This window comes from Arachis hypogaea, chromosome 4 (genome assembly GCF_003086295.3).
Source record: "Arachis hypogaea cultivar Tifrunner chromosome 4, arahy.Tifrunner.gnm2.J5K5, whole genome shotgun sequence".
NCBI lineage: Eukaryota > Viridiplantae > Streptophyta > Magnoliopsida > Fabales > Fabaceae > Arachis > Arachis hypogaea.
In genome coordinates, this window is record NC_092039.1 from 84,542,150 (window position 1) to 84,559,512 (window position 17,363).

Genomic DNA, 17,363 nt, shown 5'->3' on the forward strand with positions numbered 1-17,363 from the left:
ATTTGATTTTTTCGATTTATGTATAAATAGACAATCGAACTTAGCTTATTCGATTTATATAGATTAAAATAGAACTGACGTGTAACTAAACTAAAGAATTAAGACATCTATGTAATTTTGATGTGCAACCGTTTTATTAAAATAAATTACCCACAACTTTATTAGGTATTGGCAGGCAATACCCATGCAAAATTCAATAGTTTTCAAATTTTTATAATTGAATTAAATTCTTAAAAAATATTTGTACATATTATTTTATAATAATATATTTATACTTATTATGCATTAAAAATTAGCAATTTTATACGATGTAACAAATATTATATGATTTTGTATCAAATTTGTTTTTATATAAAATATATATTCCCTTTCTTGTAGTTATTTTAATTAAAATAATGATGTAACAAAAATAAATTGGTTAAATAATTTTCTCATCTTCTGGAAACAAAAGAAAGTCGTATATATATGGCATCTGCATGTATTTATTTTGCCCTTAGGAAAGGATGAAGATGTTATGTGGTTGAATGATAAAATAGAAAATTTAAAATAATTATATAATATATAGTAAACTAATACTAGCTACCAATGACTTAGAAAAAAATTAATTATTTATTCTCCAAAAAAAAAATTCTATGAACCCTACATTTAAAACCCCCCCACCCCTAAAATTTAAATCTTGTCATTTGTTTAATATACAATTGAATTAATTATTTGATTAATCTAAATTAATTAGTTAGAGAGAGAGAACTGAAATTGTATGTACTTAAATATTTATTTAAGACATAAAAAGAAAAGAAAAGAAAATCTTTCTAAAATATTGAGCTTTCCCGTGAAAAATGGAGGCAACGGTTTCCATTAATTTTTTACGTTGATCAGAAGGCAGTATATGTATATCACAAGCGGACCCTGTGACACTAAATTTTTTAGGGTGTGTTTGGTTATCGTCTCAAAATTATAAAAATAGAGACACAAATATACAAAAATATATAAATATAAAAAGATATTAATTTTACATTGTGCTTGATAATTAAAAAATAGACAAAATATATATACTATTCATAATTCTATTATCATTACCATTTTTGCTTTTTCATTCTTCTTCTTTCAAAATCATCACAATTTATCATGGTATCACCGTTTTTAAAACCAACACAAATTTTTTTATTTTTAATAATTCTTCATCCAAAATAAAATCAACTCCATAAACATCAAAATCAATACAAAATTGCTAAAAATTTGCATAACAAATATAAATCTCCATCAACTCAAAGAGAGAATAAATTATCATCTCACCTACGACAAAAAACACCACGAATAAAATTCAATTCCAAATCCGAAATAAACAAAAGTTCTTCAATATTATCCTAATTGAATAATACAAACAGATTCAAAATTTTTATTAAAATATAAATTTTGAAACAAATATAAATTGAATTTGAGGTAGAACAAGACAACAAAGTAGATAAAAGAAAAGAAATAGATAAAGAATAATGAAAAGAAGATAAAGATGAGAAGAGATGGAACAAGTGCAGGGTCGACAAAAAAATACCAGTAGATCTATAATGATGAGATATGTGGTTGCTTTCACTAGAGAGAGAATCCGTCGTTACAGCAGTTGTCGCTGCTGTCGCTATTGATGCTGACCGAATGGTGAGGCAAAAAGACCTCTTTTTTGCCGTAACGCTACAAAGAAGAAGAAGAACATTGCCGCTAGAGAAAGGATGGAGGCGACACCATCGAAGTGTAAAGTCAGGCAACAACAATGGCAAAGTATGGAGGCTATATAGAGAAAATGAAGAATGGTTGAAGAACAGGAAATTAGGTTAAAGAGACTAAGGATATGAATGTAATTACAAAATTATTAGGGGAATAAAATTATAAAAATTTTAGTGTCTCAGACTGAATATCTGTGTCTCACCTAATTGGAAAAACACAATACATATGTTTTTTTTTATAGATATATCTATATAACTGTACCTCTTTTAATTTTGTGTCTTACGTACCAAACAAAGAACACGTCCTACCGTATTTCTATATTTGGCATACACAGATATCCCTAATGGCGCGTCTTACTTCTCCACTCTTCCAAACACTTATAAAAATATGCTTTGTTACGTGAAGATGTATGAACAGTTGCTCCAAATTCAGCCAACTCTCCCACAATGGCATGCCTGATAAGCGGATAATTTATATGCTTTTTGGCATTGTTTTTAGATAGTTTTTAGTATAATCTAGGTACTTTTAGGGATATTTTCATTAGTTTTTATGCTAAATTCACATTTCTGGACTTTACTACGAGTTTGTATGTTTTTCTGTGATTTCAGATAATTTCTGGCTGAAATTCAGAGACCTGAGCAAAACTCTGATAAAAGACTGACAAGGGACTGCTGATGCTGTTAGATTCTGACCTCCTTGCACTCGAAATAGATTTTCTAGAGTTACAGAACTCCAAATGGCGCGCTCTAAATGGCGTTTGAAAGTAGACATCCAGAGCTTTTCAGCAATATATAATAGTCTATACTTTATTCGTGATTAGATGACGCAAACTGGCGCTCAATGCCAGTTCCATGTTGCATTCTGGAGTCAAACGCCAGAAACACGTCACGAACCAGAGTTGAACGCCAAAAACACGTTACAACTTGGCGTTCAACTCCAAAAGAAGTCTCAGCTCGTGTAAAGTTCAACCTCAGCCCAAGCACATACCAAGTGGGCCCCGGAAGTGGATTTCTGCATCAATTACTTATGTAAATCCTAGTAGCAAGTCTAGTATAAATAGGACGTTTTACTATTGTATTCAGTGTCTTTTGACCATTCGGTCTTTTGATTACGTTTGGGGGCTGGCCATTCGGCCATGCCTGAACCTTCATCACTTATGTATTTTCAACGGTGGAGTTTCTACACACCATAGATTAAGGGTGTGGAGCTCTGCTGTACCTCAAGTTTTAATGCAATTACTACTATTTTCTATTCAATTCAGCTATTTCTGTTATAAGATATTCGTTGCACTTCAACATGATGAATGTGATGATCCGTGACACTCATCATCATTCTCACCTATGAACGCGTGACTAACAACCACTTCTGTTCTACTTTAGACCGGGCGCATATCTCTAGGATTCCTTAATCAGAATTTTCGTGGTATAAGATAGAATTGATGGCGGCATTCATGAGAATCTGGAAAGTCTAAACCTTGTCTGTGGTATTCCGAGTAGGATTCCAGGATTGAATGACTGTGACGAGCTTCAAACTCGCGATTGTTGGGCGTGATGACAAACGTAAAAGAATCAAGGGATTCTATTCTGACATGATCGTGCACCAAGTTTTTGGCGCCGTTGCCGGAGATTGTTCGAGTTTGGACAACTGACGGTTCATCTTGTTGCTCAGATTAGGTAATTTTCTTTTTTATTTTCTTTTCAAAAGTTTTCAAAAATATTTTTCAAAATTCTCCCTCTATTTTCGAAAAATCCTTCAGAGTTTTTAAGAATGAATTCTAGAGTTTCAAAATGGTATGCTGAAGCTTGGCTAGCCATCAAGCTTTAGACTAACCTGGTATGATTCCTGGAATTTTGATTGATGACTTTGAATTCATTACTTCCTTTTTCCTATATGTTTTCGAAAAAAAATAAATTAAAATCCAAAAACATAATGAAATTATAAAAATAAAAAATATTTTTGTGTTTCTTGTTTGAGTCTTGTGTCATGTTTTAAGTTTGGTGTCAATTGCATATTCATTTTGTTCTTGCAATTTTCGAAAATTCATGCATTCATAGTGTTCTTCATGATCTTCAAGTTGTTCTTGGTAAGTCTTCTTGTTTGATCTTGATGTTTTCTTATTTTGTGTCTTTTATTGTTTTTCATGTGCATCTTTGCATTCATATTGTCTAAGCATTAAAGATTTCTAAGTTTGGTGTCTTGCATGTTTTCTTTTGCATAAAAAATTTTTCAAAAATATGTTCTTGATGTTCATCATGATCTTCAAGTTGTTCTTGGTAAGTCTTCTTGTTTGATCTTGATGTTTTCTTGTTTTGTGTCTTTTATTGTTTTTCATGTGCATCTTTGCATTCATATTGTCTAAGCATTAAAGATTTCTAAGTTTGGTGTCTTGCATGTTTTCTTTGCATCAAAAATTTTTCAAAAATATGTTCTTGATGTTCATCATGATCTTCAAAGTGTTCTTGGTGTTCATCTTGACATTCATAGTGTTTTTGCATGCATCATTGGTTTTGATCCAAAATTTTCATGTTTTGGGTCATATTTGTGTTTTTCTCTCTCATAATTAAAAATTCAAAAATAAAAAATATCTTTTCCTTTTTTCTCTCAAAATTTCAAAAATTTGGGTTGACTTAGTCAAAAAAATTTTAAAATTAGTTAGTTCTTATAAGTCAAGTCAAATTTTCAAATTTAAAAAAAAATCTTATCTTTTTAAAACTTTTTCAAAATTCAAATCTTCTTCATTTTTCTTTCATGACTTTTGAAAATTTCAAAAATTATTTTCAAAATCTTTTCTTAATTTTATTTCAAAATTTTTGAAACTTAACTAACAAGTAGTGTGATTGGTTCAAAAATTTGAAGTTTATTACTTTCTTGTTAAGAAAGGTTCAATCTTTAAATTCTAGAATCTTATCTTTTAGTTTCTTGTTAGTTAAGTAATTAATTTTAATTTTAAAAAATTAAATCTTTTCTAACCATATCTTTTTAATCATATCTTTTTATTTTATCTTTTATATCATATCTTTTTTCAAAATTTTATCTTTTTTTTTTCAAAAATTTGATTTTAAAATATCTTTTCTAACTTCTTATCTTCTTATCTTCTTATCTTTTCAAATTTGATTTTCAAATCTTTTTCAACTAACTATTTGACCTTTTGTTTGTTTCTTATCTTTTTCAAAACCACCTAACAACTTTTCTCTCTCTAATTTTCGAAAATACCTCACTCTTTTTCAAAAATTCTTTTTTAATTAATTAATTGTTTTAAATTTTAATTTTAATTTTATTTCTTATCTTAATTTTTGAAAATCATTAACTCCTTTTCAAAATTATTTTCGAAAACTTCTGTCTCTCATCTTATTCTATTTATTTATTCATTCACTAACACTTCTCTTCATCTCAAATCACTGCCCCTATCCTCACCTTTGAGTTTGGATTCTCCTTTCTTTATTCCCTTTCTTCTTCTACTAACAATAAGGAACCTTTTTACTGTGACATAGAGGATTCCTCTTCTTTTTCTGTTCTCTTCTCTTTCATATGAGCAGGAACAAGGAAAAAGGCATTCTTGTTGAAGCTGATCCAGAACCTGAAAAGACTCTGAAGAGGAAATTAAGAGAAGCTAAATTACAACAATCCAGAGACAACCTTGCTGAAATTTTCGAACAAGAAAAGGAGATGGCAGCCGAACCTAACAACAATAATGCAAGAAGGATGCTTGGTGATTATACTGCACCTACTTCCAAGTTTGATGGAAGAAGCATCTCAATTCCTGCCATTGGAGGAAACAACTTTGAGCTAAAACCTCTATTAGTTGCTCTAATGCAACAGAACTGCAAGTTTCATGGACTTCCATCAGAAGATCCCTACCAGTTCTTAACTGAGTTCTTGCAGATTTGTGAGACTGTTAAGACTAATGGAGTAGATCCTGAAGTCTACAGGCTCATGCTTTTCCCTTTTAATGTAAGAGACAGAGCTAGAGCATGGTTGGGCTCTCAACCTAAAGATAGCCTGGACTCCTGGGATAAGCTGGTCACGGCCTTCTTGGCTAAATTCTTTCCTCCTCAAAAGCCGAGCAAGCTTAGAGTGGATGTTCAGACCTTCAAACAAAAAGATGGTGAATCCCTCTATGAAGCTTGGGAAAGATACAAGCAGATGACCAAAAGATGTCCTTCTGACATGTTTTCAGAATGGACCATGATAGATATATTCTATTATGGTCTATCTGAGTTCTCTAAGATGTCACTGGACCATTCTGTAGGTGGATCCATTCACCTAAAGAAAACGCCTGCAGAGGCTCAAGAACTTATTGACATGGTTGTAAATAATCAGTTCATATACACTTCTGAGAGGAATTCCGTGAATAATGGGACGCCTCAAAAGAAGGAAGTTCTTGAAATTGATGCTCTGAATGCCATATTGGCTCAGAACAAAATGTTGACTCAGCAAGTCAACATGATTTTTCAAAGTCTGAATGGATGACAAAATGCATCCAACAGCACTAAAGAGGCATCTTCTGAAGAAGAAGCTTATGCTCCTGAGAACCCTGCAATGGCAAAGGTAAATTACATGGGTGAACCTTATTGAAACACCTATAATTCATCATGGAGAAATCATCCAAATTTCTCATGGAAGGATCAACAAAAGCCTCAAAAAGGCTTTAATAATGGTGGAAGAAATAGGCTCAGCAATATCAAGCCTTATCCATCATCTTCTCAACAACAGACAGAGAATTATGAACAGAGTACCTCTAACTTAGCAAATTTAGTCTCTGATCTGTCTAAGGCCACTTTAAGTTTCATGAGTGAAACAAGGTCCTCCATCAGAAATCTGGAGGCACAAGTGGGCCAGCTGAGTAAGAAAATCACTGAAACTCCTCCTAGTACTCTCCCAAGTAATACTGAAGAGAATCCAAAAAGAGAGTGCAAGGCCATTGATATAATCAACATGGCTGAACCTAGAGAGGAAAAAGAGGACGTGAATCCCAATGAGGAATACCTCATGGGATATCTCTTAAGCAAGAAGGAGTTCCCTATTGAGGACCCAAGGGAATCTGAGGCTCATATAGAGACCATAGAGATCCCGTTAAACCTCCTTCTGTCATTCATGAGCTCTGAAGACTATTCTTTCTCTGAAGAGGATGAAGATGTAACTGGAGAGCAAGTTGCTCAATATCTAGGAGCTATCATGAAGCTGAATGCCAAGTTATTTGGTAATGAGACTTGGGAAGGTGAACCTCCCTTGCTCATCAGTGAACTAGATACATGGGTTCATCAAACCTTACCTCAAAAGAGACAAGATCCTGGCAAATTCTTAATACCATGTAACATAGGCACCATGACCTTTGAAAAGGCTCTGTGTGACCTGGGGTCAAGCATAAATCTTATGCCACTCTCTGTAATGGAGAAGCTGGGGATCATTGAGGTACAGGCTGCCATATTTTTATTACAATTGGCAGACAAGTTAGTAAGACAAGCTTATGGATTGGTAGAGGACGTGTTGGTAAAGGTTGAAGGCCTTTACATCCCTGCTGATTTCATAATCTTAGACCCTAGGAAGGAGGAGGATGAATGCATCATCCTTGGAAGACCTTTCCTAGCCACAACAGGAGCTGTGATAGATGTTAACAGAGGAGAATTAGTCCTTCAATTGAATGAGGACTACCTTGTGTTTAAGGCTCAAGGATCTTCTTCTTTAACAATGGAGAGGAAGCATGAACAGATTCTCTCAATACAGAGTCAAACAAAGCCCCCACAATCAAACTCTAAGTTTGGTGTTGAGAGGCCACAGCCAAACTCTAAGTTTGGTGTTAAATCCCTACATCCAAACTCTAAGTTTGGTGTTGGGAGTCTACAACATTGACCTGATCACCTGTGAGGCTCCATGAGAGCCCACTGTCAAGCTATTGACATTAAAGAAGCGCTTATTGGGAGGCAACCTAATTTTTATTTATCTAATTTTATTTTTCTTTTATTGTTCTTTTTATGTTTTATTAGGTTCATGATCATGTGGAGTCACAAAAAAATACTAAAATTAAAAACAGAATTAAAAATAGAAGAAGAAAAATCACACCCTGGAGGAAGAACTTACTGGCGTTCAAACGCCAGTAAGGAGCATCTGGCTGGCGTTCAACGCCAGAACAGAGCATGGATCTGGTGTTGAACGCCAGAAACAAGCAGCATCCTGGCGTTTGAACGCCAGGAATATACCTTGAGGAGAGCTGGCGCTGAACGCCAGAAACAAGCATGGAACTGGCATTCAACGCTAGTAACATGCTGCAATTGGGCGTTGAACGCCCAAACTAAGCATCACTTCGGCGTTTAAACGCCAGAATTGTATGCAAAGGCGTTTTACATGCCTAATTGGTGCAGGGATGTAAATCCTTGACACCTCAGGATCTGTGGACGCCACAGGATCATCCCAGGATCTGTGGACCCCACAGGATCATCCCAGGATCTGTGGACCCACAGGATCCCCACCTACCTCAACTCACTTTCTCTCTTCTTCACCAATCACCTCAATCTCTCTTCCCCATCACCTCTTCACCACTCACATCCATCCATCTCTTCCCCACCCAATCCCACCCATATGGCCGAAACATACACATCTCTCCCTCTCCTCCATATCTTCTTCTCCTTCCATTCTTTCTTCTCTTGCTCGAGGGCGAGCAACATTCTAAGTTTGGTGTGGTAAAAGCATAGCTTTTTGCTTTTCCATAACCATTGATGGCACCTAAGGCCAGAGAAACCACCCAAAAAAAGAGAAAAGGGAAGACAAAAGCTTCCACCTCTGAGTCATGGGAGATGGAGAGATTCATCTCAAGGGTCCATAGTTCAGTAATAGAGCATTTGACTGTAAATCAAGAGATCCCTGAGATACCTCAGGGGATACATTTTTCTCCACACAATTATTGGGAGCAACTAAGGATAGGAGCACTAAAATCACTAGGGATCAAGCAACAGAGGCAAGGAAGAGACATAGAAGAGCTCAAGGACATCATTAGTCCTTCAAGAAGAAAGTGCCACCATCACTAAGGTGGACTCATTCCTTGTTCTTATTTTCTCTGTTTTTTGATTTTTAAGCTTTATGTTATCTATGTTTGTGTCTTTATTACATGATCATTAGTATGTAGTAACTATGTCTTAAAGTTATGAATAATTCTATGAATCCTTCACCTTTCTTAAATGAAACATGTTTTTAATACAAAAGAACAAGAAGTACATGAGTTTCGAATTTATCCTTGAATTTAGTTTAATTATATTGATGTGGTGACAATACTTTTTGTTTTTTGAATGAATGCTTGAACAGTGCATATTTTTTATCTTGTTGTTTATGAATGTTAAAATTGTTGGCTCTTGAAAGAATGATGAACAAAGAGAAATGTTACTGATAATCTGAAAAATCATAAATTTGATTCTTGAAGCAAGAAAAAGCAGTGAATAGCAAAAGCTTGCGAAAAAAAAAATTTGCAAAAAAAATTAGAAAGAAAAAGAAAAAGCAAGCAGAAAAAGCCAATAGCCCTTAAAACCAAAAGGCAATGGTAAAAAAAGGATCCAAGGCTTTGAGCATCAATGGATAGGAGGGCCGAAGGAAATAAAATCAAGGCCTAAGCAGCTAAATCAAGCTGTCCCTAACCATGTGCTTGTGGCATGCAGGTCCAAGTGAAAAAGCTTGAGACTGAGTGGTTAAAGTCGTGATCCAAAGCAAAAAGAGTGTGTTTAAGAACTCTGGACACCTCTAATTGGGGACTTTAGCAAAGCTGAGTCACAATCTGAAAAAGGTTCATCCAGCCATGTGTCTGTGGCATTTATGTATCTGGTGATAATACTGGAAAACAAAGTGCTTAGGGCCACGGCCAAGACTCATAAAAGTAGCTGTGTTCAAGAATCAACATACTTAACTAGGAGAATCAATAACACTATCTGAAATTCTAAGTTCCTATAGATACCAATCATTCTAAACTTCAAAGGAGAAAGTGAGATGCCAAAACTGTTCAGAAGCAAAAAGCTACAAGTCCCGTTCATCTAATTAGAATTAATATTCATTGATATCTTGGGATTTATAGTATATTTTCTTCTTTTTATCATAATTGATTTTTAGTTGCTTGGGGACAAGCAACAATTTAAGTTTGGTGTTGTGATGGGTGGATAATTTATACGCTTTTTGGCATTGTTTTTAGATAGTTTTTAGTATAATCTAGGTACTTTTAGGGATATTTTCATTAGTTTTTATGCTAAATTCACATTTCTGGACTTTACTATGAGTTTGTGTATTTTTCTGTGATTTCAGGTAATTTCTGGCTGAAATTGAGGGACTTGAGCAAAACTCTGATAAAAGGCTGACAAAGGACTGCTGATGCTGTTGGATTCTGATCTCCCTGCACTCGAAATGAATTTTCTGGAGCTACAGAACTCCAAATGGCCCGCTCTGAACGGTTTTGGAAAGTAGATATTCAGAGCTTTCCAGCAATATATAATAGTTCATACTTTATTCGTGATTAGACAACGAAAATGGGCGCTCAACGCCAGTTCCATGTTGCATTTTGGAGTCAAACGCCAGAAACACGTCACGAACCAGAGTTGAACGCCAAAAACACGTTACAACTTGGCGTTCAACTCCAAAAGAAGTCTCAGCTCGTGTAAAGTTCAAGTTCAGCCCAAGCACATACCAAGTGGGCCCCGGAAGTGGATTTTTGCATCAATTACTTATGTAAACCCCTAGTAGCTAGTCTAGTATAAATAGGACTTTTTACTATTGTATTCAGTGTCTTTTGACCATTCGGTCTTTTGATTACGTTTGGGGGCTGGCCATTCGACCATGCCTGAACCTTCATCACTTATGTACTTTCAACGGTGGAGTTTCTACACACCATAGATTAAGGGTGTGGAGCTCTGCTGTACCTCAAGTTTTAATACAATTACTACTATTTTATATTCAATTCAGCTATTCCTGTTCTAAGATATTCGTTGCACTTCAACATGATGAATGTGATGATCCGTGACACTAATCATCATTCTCACCTATAAACACGTGACAGACAACCACTTCCGTTCTACTTTAGACCAGGCGCATATCTCTTGGATTCCTTAATCAGAATCGTCGTGGTATAAACTAGAATTGATGGCGGCATTCATGAGAATCCGGAAAGTCTAAACTTTGTATGTGGTATTCCGAGTAGGATTCTGGGATTGAATGACTATGACGAGCTTCAAACTCGCGATTGTTGGGCGTTATGACAAACGCAAAAGAATCAAGGGATTCTATTTCGACATGATCGAGAACTGACAGATGATTAGCCGTGCCGTGACAGAGCATTTGGACCTTTTTCACTAAGAGGATGGGATGTAGCCATTGACAACGGTGATGCCCTACATGCAGCTTGCCATGGAAAGGAGTAAGAAGGATTGGATGAAGGCAGTAAGAAAGCAGAGATTCAAAAGGAGCACAGCATCTTCATACGCCTATCTGAAATTTCCACCGATGATCTACATAAGTATTTCTATCTTTATTTTCTGTTTATTTATTATTATTATTCGAAAACTCCATAACATTTACTATCCGCCTAACTGAGATTTACAAGATGACCATAGCTTGCTTCATACCAGCAATCTCCGTGGGATCGACCCTTACTCACGTAAGGTATTACTTGGATGACCCAGTGCACTTGCTGGTTAGTTGTGCGGAGTTGTGACTCAGTGCGATTCACGTTTGAGAGCGCCAACAAGTTTTTGGCGCCATTGTTGATGATCACAATTTCGTGCACCAATGGCTAATTTAAAATAAAAATAAAAAATATAGCTTTTGTAACATAAGAGGTAATTAAAGTTTGGGCACGAATGAACCCTATGCCTCTTGTTCCACCGGTCACCAGTGAGGTCATTCCGTGGAGTGACCATAGCCTCTTTCACCTTTGGACCTCAACTTTATTTCCTCTATTTTTTTCCTTCCAATTAAAGAGTGTTGCTTCTGCTGGTGTCTGTAGTTTCCCAGGCATGGAAAGAAAATGTATGATTCTGAGTGAATTTTTACATGGGATTCATTATTCATTTTATGTCTATGACTCTATATTAATGAAGTTTGTTCCATTCACAAAAAAAGAAGTTTGATTTACTATAGGATGTAACTCGTGCAATGATTCTGACGGTGAAAAATATTATTAAAAAGTATTTAATAAAATAATAAATTATTTATAGTATCTTAATTCTTAATAGATATTTTTTTTATATGAAGAAAAACTATTTGTATTCATTAATTTTGCGAACATTAATAAAAGTACTCATCAAACAAGGAAATTAACATTATACCTATAAAAGATGGGCTCCGTGTGACAAAAATACCCAAATCCTAATTTTTTTTGACTTTTTAATAAAAAAAAATTTCAAATTACCCTCACCTTTTATCTTTAACCTTAACTCCTCCACCATCTCATCTTCCGTAAATCCCAAACTTTCGAAATCCTCACCACTACCACCACCTCTCCTGATTACCACTGCCTCCCCTCCCCCTCTCCATTGCCACTACTTGCTATCATCATAATACTTGTTGCACAATATGAAAAAACGGTGTTTGTTTCTCTGGAGGAATTCTGGTTAGTTTCTCCCAAAAGCGGGCGTCCGATTCAACATCAGAGTTGTCGTTGGAGTTGCCGTTGAATTAGTTACACCGCGATTACGGGAACACTTAACGAAAACCGAGTGCTTATTATCATGATTATCTTCCATGAAATTGTGCACTATTCTCACTAAACACATAATTTAGTTCAAATTAAATCGGCACCAGCTACAACCTTGCCGAAATGCGCATCGTCACTGGCATTCTTCTCCATTACCACTACAAGAGACACGCCGAATAGCAGCGGTTTTTTTAGGGATTTGAAATTCTAGCGGTTTTACAAGCATTGCCAATTAGGGGGTGTAGATTTGATTTTGTGGCGGTTTTTACAAACCGCTGGCACAAGTGTCGCAAAATAGGATTAGCTTATTTGCGACGGTTTAAAACCGCCGCGATTTGGCTAACAGTTTTTTTTTAAAATTGCAGCGGTTTGTAAACTGCCGCAATTTTGAAAGCAATTTTTTAAAAAATGTATATTGTGGAGGTTTATAACCCCCACAATTTTTACAATTATATTAAAAAAGAATTTAGCTTCACAAAGCTACTCAATTATATCACTACAAGGAACCGAAGAATGAAACTAAAGTAAAAAATTATTTCGTAATCATATTGGAAGAATTTGTCACTTGGTTGTCTAAGTCTAAATAATGATACACGTTCAAATACTAAACAAAAGCTAATAGCATGAAACCTTTCAACAAAATTACTTTGGTAATCATCCTGATTTGAATTATCTACCCAAAACAAATCAAATGACATCTATCTGAAGCATATGAAGTTAGGAATTGAGGCCAATTTTACAATTACTACCAAAATAAAAAAATCTAAATAAATAATGCAAGTTACCAAATAAAATGGAATCAAGGTCTCTATTTTCCATATATTCATACACCAACATCTTCTCATTTTTCTTAATGCAGCAACCAAGCAACCGAACAAGATTTCGGTGTTGCAGCTTGACAATTGATTTGACTTCATTTTTAAATTCTTCAATTCCTTGTTCAGAGTCTTCTGACAATCTTTTCACAGCAATTTCTTGGCCTTCAATCAATCTACATTGATATTATCGTAGACATCATTTGTTAGTGTATACACATAAAAATGTGTTTACGTTACAATCTGAGACTTTACTTCAGGAATGATAGCTGTTACGCATAAAGTATTAAAACAGCTTACCCTATAAACACTACCGAAGCCTCCTTCTCCAAGTTTATTATCTTGAGAGAAATTGTTTGTAGCCACATCAAGGTATCAAAATCAAACATTGGCAACTCTAGATCATCCATGTTCCTTTCATCACCCAAGTATCTTCTAGAAGGCACCACCTCATTCATTAATCAATCATGATTTTTATGGACAAAACCTAAAATAGCGGCTATTGATATATAATTCAGTACCATACTATACATAAGCATTCATATGAGAGAGATTATTGTACATTACTTCTAGATCTTTGTTTTCCCTTCTTCCATAAGTAACAAATAGCAACCAATCCAAAAACTAAAACAAGTGCACTAAATGTGATGCCAATAGCATGTACTACTCTATGATTCTTGTTGGAGCTAGTAGATCTTATGTGTCACCAAATTGATCGAAAAGAACTCCACCTTAAATACTTAATCAATGAGGAAGGAACTTGCAATATCATCTTGCAAAAATGTGCATAACCACTACTATTTAATATTCATGTTATAACAATTATATGTGATTATTTAGGCAGTTGTATTATTTTGAAACCAAAGGATTTAATTAGGCACTTAATAATAATTTCAATATAGTTACTGGATAAAAAACTTAAAACTCCCTTCACTGAAAAGTCAATTAAAACCAATTAAAATTCAATATTGAATTAGTGTTCAAATTGACCTTTTGTAAGATTTAATACTTCAAGTTAATCTCCAAAAAATTACTAATGTGATTCAAATGATTCTTTTTAATAATTTTTTACTAACGTATTATAATTAAATATAACACATTACAGATGAAACACATAACAAACTTGACCTCACACATTCATAAATTAATGTATCATATTTCACTTTCTTTTGATTATTTTTGCTACAACTATAACACCTCATGGGGAGATAGATAATATATGGATAGAGAGATACCTATATCAGCTGCAGCCAATCTAACATAGACATCTTGACCATCCGTACGGTAGACACTCATGTCAAAGAGTTGACCAATTCACATAACACAGCCACTTCCTCCGTTTCTAATATCAATGTTTGCATATGCAGTGCATGAACAATTCCTCTTACACAGATTGCCACATTCATCAAGTGTCATACTCTTATTCATAAACACACTGCTTGTCTCCGGCAGCTTCTTGTTCTTAAGATGCAAGAACTTGTCAGTCAAACAATTCAAACCCGTGTTCCTCACACACCCGTCAGACACATCTCTCAAGTTCCAAGCTTCTTGGTTCTTAGGCCTGAATCTCTGCATACAAGTGCAAATCGGCGAAGTATTCTTGCAACAAGAAAATAAGACCAGTAGAGCAGCAACATCAAAATCAGAACGAAAGACAGAACAAATGGCAATCAAGGTTTTTCCTAAGCATCATGTAGCAGATAGCATAAAAGAATACAACAAATCAACCCCTGAACATTCAAGTTCAACTTGCAATACTAATTCAACTGCACATCATTGATAGCATTGTGCTATTATATCAAAATTCTGGTTTATGTCAATCATTCTTTTGGCTGTTCTATTTTAAAATTTTTATTTCTATCCCATAATAATATAAAATCATCAAATCAGGGGTACTACACAGTTAAGCATTCAAGTTTAATTCAACAATATAAACAACCAAAATCAATAGGCTAAACCTAAAAGAAATAAAATTTAAGAAAAAAATCTATGAAATAGAGTTAAATTAGGGAAAAAAACAGTGGCTAGAAACTCAAATCAGGGGGAGCTTGACCTGCATAACTCAGAATTTAGGAGCTCCAATCACAAGCCCCAATTAGTGAGTGTGTGAACCAGAAGCAGATGCAACGACATCGACAACCATATACCTAGCAACGACGACCAATAGGGACAACAAGGAGGCACCACCAATGACCCGGGGGAAGCAGCAACAGAGACCAACTAGACGGTTGAGACGGAGGCATGAAGCAGAGCAGAGGTAGGAGAATTTGAGAAAAGTTAGGACAAAGACGACAGTCGCTAAGCTCCCCGAAGAAGCTACGAGGTGGATGGAGGGGCTAGGGCTACACGCAATTCTGCTGAAGGAAGAAGATTGGAGAAGGGGATGGGGGCGCATTGGCTCGACGGACGAAGAGAAGTCCCTGCGTGCGACGGACGGCGGCAGTGGCTTGATGGATGGACGGACCAACGAAGAGAGGCTAGGGTTCTCAGACCTTAGTTCTGAGTTTGGAGAAGGGAGGAGAAGGGGCTTGGCTCACTACTGAAATGAAATGAAGTGATTTCTCCTTTTTAGCGGGAGAAGGGGCCAAAACAAAATTTGCTGCGCTCAACAAAAATTTGGCGGTGATTAGGTAAATCGACACGAAATGGACGCCGCAATCCTCCACCTATTTTGTAGTGCACCACCACCGCCGAGCTCCTCAAAACACCGGGGCATTAGCACTCGAAGAGGCGCTTCAACCGCCACTTGGCCACCGGCTTCACCAATTCCTACCTCCTCATCTCTTAATAGATGTTAGAATCAATCGGCTGAATCTTCATTGTAAAAGGCATGATGATGATGATGATGAACAAGAAGATGAATGATGAGTGGTGGCAATGGAGAGGGAAGCGGAGGGAGTTGTGATCAAGGGCGAGGTGGTGGTGGTGAGGGTTTTGAAAGTTTGGAATTTGAAAAAGATGAGATAGTGGTGGAGTTGAGGTTGAAGATAAAGAGCGGAGATAATTTAAAAATTTTATTAAAAAGTTAAAAATAAAAATTTAAAGTTTGAAATCTAGTTTGGGTAACTAATTTAATTAAGTTTCTTTTGATAAAATAACTTAAACAATAAATGACTATGTTAAAAGTAACTTATAAATAAGTTATTTTGTGTTTGGATTTTTAACTCTAAAGTGCTTATTTTATAGAAATGTAATGAAAAGTAGAAGTATTATGAGAGAAGTCATTTTTTTTAACTTCTCTATAAGCTCCAAAATAACTTCTTAAAAAGTTGCAATTTGATTTTAAAAATTACACCAGATATTAATACTACTACTTTTCATAAGTCAAAAGTTAAAAAAAGCTATTTCTAAAGTTTTCCAAACGGGCTCTGAATATTTTTGTCACACAAAACTTAATTTTTATAGATATAACATTAATTTTTTGTTTAATAAATATTTTTATTAACATTTATAAAGTTTATGGTATAAATAGTTGTTTTTCCTATTCATAATTAAATATTGTTAATGCATTAATGGTCTTTCTTATTTAGAGCTTGTATTGATGAATTTTTAAAAAAAGAAATTAAGTGATTTTTAAAAATAAAAAAATAATTTAATGTTTGAGTATCTTTAAGTAAAAGTATTTTTCTATCTGATATGAAAATAATTTATTATGTTAAAGTATCTTTTTTTAAATAAAAATATATTTTTTTTAAAAAATTATAAATTATAATTCTTAAAAAAGATGTTTTTAATTTTTTATTATTTTTATTTTATTATTAAAAATTTAATTACCAAATATATTGAAAAATAAAAGATTTTAAAAAAAATATTTTTTTAACATTTTAATGAATTTGTTTGAGTGCTATTAAATTATTGAAAAATATTTTTTCAATAAATTTTTTTTTATTTTTATAGTATGTTTGATAAATTTTTAATAGTAAAAATAAAAATACTAGAAAAATAAAAAATATTTCTTTCTAAAAGTTATAATTTATATCTTTTAAAAAGATATTTTTACTTAAAAAAAGATATTTTAATATAATGAGTAAACAAAAAATATTTTTACATTATTGTATCTAAATATAATTAATAAATAAAAATATTTTTATTTCTGAAATTTAAATATTAAATTACTTTTATTTTTCTAATTTTTTAAAAAATAAATAAATAAATTAGAAATCACCTGAACA

At 34.2% G+C, this 17,363-nt stretch overlaps 2 non-coding genes across 5 annotated transcripts; both read right to left on the reverse strand.

The window, feature by feature from the left end:
* Nucleotides 1-5,781: 5,781 nt before the first annotated feature.
* Nucleotides 5,782-5,885, reverse strand: LOC112799413 (small nucleolar RNA R71). Its single transcript, XR_003200995.1, has one exon. It is a non-coding gene; the product is annotated as a small nucleolar RNA R71 (small nucleolar RNA).
* A 7,133-nt stretch (nt 5,886-13,018) lies between these two features.
* LOC112796914 (uncharacterized) lies at nt 13,019-16,180 on the reverse strand. Of its 4 annotated transcripts, none has more exons than XR_003199465.3 (4): nt 15,339-16,180; nt 14,427-14,790; nt 13,492-13,690; nt 13,019-13,367 (listed from the first exon to the last, which is right to left on the reverse strand). It is a non-coding gene; the product is annotated as an uncharacterized protein (transcript). The 4 variants fall into 4 exon arrangements; XR_003199463.3 differs by having other exon boundaries at nt 15,245-16,180; XR_003199464.3 differs by having other exon boundaries at nt 14,427-14,760; nt 15,245-16,162.
* Nucleotides 16,181-17,363: the final 1,183 nt, after the last annotated feature.